Consider the following 5000-nt stretch of genomic DNA (forward strand, 5'->3'; position numbering starts at 1 on the left):
CGGACTATAACAGAAACAGGCCCGGACAGGCCAGGCCCGGAAATGTAAAAACGAAGGTTACTGACGTTGAAATGAGAGAAAATAATGTATAATCAGTTATGAGGTTAGTTAGCTACACAATACCGAAAATTCGGTGAAAATGAAATTTAAAAAAAAAAAAAAAAGGGGAGGGGGGGGGGGAAATGAAAAATGAAAAATCAAGCTCCGTGGGGCTAGACTCATGACATTGGCCTAACCGAATATCGAAACACCTGTCAGATTCCACCAAACCCTTCGGAGAAGATGTAAATTGAACTCGATTACCCCCTAAAAAGACATCTTTTTCGGGCGTGGCTCCGCCCACAATGGGCGCAATACGCCCACTCTAGGCAGGACACAACTAGATCATGATATCAACCTCCCACCCAAGTTTCATCAAGATCGGAAGATATCATCGGGTAGTTATGCTGCGGACAGACAGACAGACAGACACACACACAGAGACAGACACACACACATGACGAATATAGTGGTCACTTGATAACTCGCGAACCAATATTTATTGTGTTTACAGGAACCCTTCATTGACCGACACTATCAGCTAGAAATAATACAATGTCTTCAGAAAGTATTCTCACCCCTTCACTTTTTCATATTTTGTTGTTACTGCCTGAATTTTAAATTGATTAAATTGAGTTTTATTTTTTCGTCACTGATCTATTCATCGGCATCGTGTGGGTGGAAAAACAAAATCTCAATTGGATATACAGTTAGACCCTGTCATTCCTGGTCCCACCATTCGTGAGTTCCCCGTTTTCACAGTTGATAAAATGCTTCAACAATCGCGGCCCTATATCCCGTGTATTTGTGGGTTTTCGCAGGCGCAAAAAAAAATTCCCACCAACCCACGGATTTACTTGGTACTTCTTTTATTATCCCTTTTCACATATGGGTAGGGGATCTCAGATTAATATTGTTAGTTTCTTCTGTTTAAGGAAAAAGTATGCTTCACAGAGACGATCGTAAACTCTCCGCAAGGGGAGGAGAGGGAAGGGGGAAAAATATTATTATAGATGGGATATGACGTGGGGAGTGGAGTTGCTTAGTTTGTTACGTCATTATTTTATCATTTTTTTTTTTTTGGGAACCACGAATGACCATTTAATTATATATGCATTTGTGTATATATATACAGACTTGGCATTTAATATGGAATATTTTTTTTTTCTTGACTTGGGTTTACTTTCTTAACTCAGTATATCAATCTGGTGAGTTTCTTTTACACTTTGGTGATTTATTTGTTAAAAGAACCATGTCACTGCTTGTCTGTCGCAGCAAGAAGTCAACAACAGGATTATATCACAGGTGGCGTGGCAAAATGTACGGACAGGTGCATTTGACGATTGGCTTCACAGTCGGGTATACAAGGGTTGTTGCGTTCTGTATTAGTGGAAAACAACTGCTGCACGTCTCCAAAAGTTATTGCCGCTTCCTCTGGAGATGGTCCGTCAACTCGACAATGCTGTTTGTTATGGAGTGGTGGCTTTACGAAATTACGGCATGAAAGAGCGTGCTATTGCTCGGCAGTATGGCATCACTCAAGGTCAGGTGTCAAAGATCCTGAAACGAAATGCTCAGAGGGGTGTCCCTACTCCAATACCGAGGCCAGGACGTCCCCGCAGAACCACAAGGAGGGATGATCGTCAGCTGCACCGGTTAGTCCGCAATGGCCACACCAAGTCAGCTAATCGGCTTAGGGCTGAGTGGCAGCAACTGACAAATGTGCCTGTATCCAGAAGGCTAGTCAACCAACGACTGGTTCAAGCAGGCTGTCGTGCCAGGCATCCCCTGAGAAAGCCACGCCTGACCAGACAACACCGCCAGCGCCGATTGCAGTGGGCCAGAGAGCACCGTCAATGGCAGCCAGGACACTGGAATCACGTGATCTTCAGTGACGGGTCTAGATTTCTGGTCTATCGTCAAGATGGCCGCGTCCGAGTGCGCAGACAAGTGCATGAAGCCTACAACAAAGATTGTATAGTGCCAAGAGTCCAAGCGGGAGGTGGTGGGGTGACCGTTCGGGCTGCTTTTCATGCAGGGGGCAAAACTGACCTGGTTGTTCTGAATGGAAACCTGAATCAGTTCAAGTACAGGGCCATTCTGGAAGAAACATTGCTTCCATTTGCTTGTGCAGCCTTTCGAGGAAACTTTGTCTTCCAAGATGACAATGCACGGCCTCATCGTGCTCGCATGATCCAACACTTTCTTGCTGACCGTGGTGTAGAGCATATGGAGTGGCCTGACATGTCCCCGGATATGAATCCAATAGAGAACTTGCGGGCAGAATTAACGCATCAAATCGACCACTTGGACCAGCAGCCGACCTCTGTGCGTGAATTGCAGCAGGCTATTGTCACTGCATGGCAAGCGATTCCTGTCCAAACCTTGGCAAATCTCGTGAGCAGCATGCCTCAACGTGTACGTGCTCTCCTGAATGCTCGTGGGGGTTACACGAAGTACTGAACTGGAATTTTACTGTCCGTAATCCCAGTCATAATTTAACTTTTGTTTTTGTTAAAAAAAAAATTGGCTAATGTGCAAAATAAAGAGATACTTCTGGAAAACGTACAGAAGTTTAACACAGTACTGTTCATGAATTGAGTTCGATATCAGTTTACATCACTTTCAAGGATCAATTTATTTGTTTCGAAATGTCAAATGTGGTTTTTGTTTCTTTTAAAGGTCACATTCACAAAATCTAGAATAATTTCAACATAATTCCAATTAACTTTTGGTTCTAAGACATCTTGAAAAGTAAGTTCACCACCACAAAAAAAATATTCCATATTAAATGCCAAGTCTGTATATATTGTTGCGGATTTGAGAATCCTGTGTTTGTAAATATCACCCTCTGTAAGTAATGTCATGATCTTTGTAAATACCTCCATTTGTGTAAAGGTCAAAGGTCGTCCCCTTAGCTAGTCCATGTACAAGCACGTAGCCAATCATAGAACCTCTCTATAGTTATTTCTTTATTATGTGTATTAGTTTAAGGCTCTGTTTCCCATTAATTGACTCTGCATTACACCAGATCAAATAAGATAGATCCCCTTTTTCAAATTCCCCCAAAGCCTCCATTTCCAACTGCATTACCTCCATTTCCAACTGCATTACCTCCATTTCCAACTGCATTGCCTCCATTTCCAACTGCATTCACCCTCCATTGCCCATGTGTTCAGCTCGGAGAAGAATGGCGTTGCCCGCCCATCATCATCAGAAGGAGGAGTCAGCCAGCCCCGATCAACCAACCAGGAATGAGTGGGTTTGGCTTGAGAGGGCGAAGAAAGAAACATCGAGCAGGTTCGAGGGTGGGGTTATAAAACCCGTTGCATCAGCCCCCACGAGGAGATGCGTAAGAGAGAGATGAGCAAGGAGGACGCACTAAAAGATTTACGTGGAGGGAGGTGCTTGGAAGCGGAGAGATTCCATGGGGAGGTGAGCTTGCGGTTCTGCTGGGAGAGACGCTGTTTCAACAGCCCAGCAGCATGAAGCCCTGACGTGCTGTTTTTCGAGCAACCTTGCTGTGTGAACCAGATTGCGGTGGAGTCGGCGGCTGCTCGCTCCCGGCCCGGCCGTTCTGCTGTCCCACCTGAAGCTTCCTCTCCTTCCAGCCATTCGTTCCTGCCTTCATTCCCCCATTCGTGTAAGTCTGACTGTCGTCTGTTCGTCTGTCTTGTCCCTGGGAATAAGTTAAGCCTGTGTAGATAAGCTAGAATTGCACTGTGTCTTCTTCTGTAAATTATTTTCGTATCTTTCCATCTCCCTTGGTTTCTTTGGTTTTGTGTAAATAGTAGCTAATAAATCCCTGTTCTTCCTACCTTTGCCTTCTTTTCTTCACATCCGTTCGTCTTTGTGATTTCCATCATTGAACACCTGTGGCACGATTTGGCCAACGCATAGGAATCGGGTTTAGTACTTGCTAATGGTTCGAACCGCGGGCTGCTAACCCGCTCGGCAAATAACATCTTGTCCGTGGTTTCGAACGGGGTTACCCACCTGCTTTGTGGAGGGCTCGGCGGGGGCGTACGGGAATCCTTTGACCGATCGCCTCGGCCAATCTCACCCCACAAAGGAGTGGGGTAGCTTCAGGAGCGGAGACGGCCAGTACAAATACAAGGGGGATTAACCCCCCCCCCCCCTCCTGCTAAGGGGAGAGCCGTACTCCGTTTCCGTAACTATATATATATATATATACATATATATATATATATATATATATATATATATATATATACATATGTATATATATATATATACAGACATGGCATTTAATATGGAATATATTTTTTTCCTTGACTTGGGTTTACTTTCTCAACTCGGTATATCAATCTGGTGAGTTTCTTTTACGCTTCGGTGATTTCTTTGTTGAAAGAACCATGTCACTGATTGTTTGTCGCAGCAAGAAGTCAATAACAGGATTATATCACAGGTGGCGTGACAAAATGTACGGACAGGTACATTTGACGATTGGCTTCACAATCGGGTATATAAGGGTTGCTGCGTTCTGTATTAGTGGAAAACAACTGCTGCACGTCTACAAAAGTTATTGCCGCTTCCCCTGGAGATGGTCCGTCAACTCGACAATGCTGTTTGTCATTTAGTGGTGGCTTTACGAAATTCCGGCATGAAACAGCGTGCTATTGCTCGGCAGTATGGCATCACTCAAGGTCAGGTGTCAAAGATCCTGAAACGAAATGCTCAGAGGGGTGTCCCTACTCCAATACCGAGGTCAGGACGTCCCCACAGAACCACAAGGAGGGGATGATCGCCAGCTGCACCGGTTAGTCGGCAATGGCCGTACCAAGTCAGCTAATCGGCTTAGGGCTGAGTGGCAGCAACTGACAAATGTGCCTGTATCCAGAAGGCTAGTCAACCAACGACTGGTTCAAGCAGGCTATCATGCCAGGCGTCCCCTGAGAAATCCACATCTGACCAGACAACACTGCCAGCACCGATTGCAG

General features: G+C 45.0%; 1 protein-coding gene across 3 annotated transcripts in view; it reads left to right on the top strand.

Moving 5' to 3' along the window:
* Window positions 1-5000, top strand: part of LOC137421858 (extracellular signal-regulated kinase 2) — a 97563-nt gene that overhangs the window by 78695 nt on the left and 13868 nt on the right. The window contains exon 11 of one of the 3 annotated variants that reach the window (XR_010983415.2): window positions 3219-3682. The exons of the other annotated variants lie outside the window; for them this stretch is intronic. The gene's annotated coding sequence lies outside the window, so the exon portion shown is untranslated. The remainder of the gene's footprint in view (window positions 1-3218; window positions 3683-5000) is intronic. 3 annotated transcript variants of the gene reach the window in all.

Source organism: Myxine glutinosa, chromosome 2 (assembly GCF_964187855.1).
Source record: "Myxine glutinosa chromosome 2, kmMyxGlut1.1, whole genome shotgun sequence".
In the NCBI taxonomy this organism is placed as follows: domain Eukaryota; kingdom Metazoa; phylum Chordata; class Myxini; order Myxiniformes; family Myxinidae; genus Myxine; species Myxine glutinosa.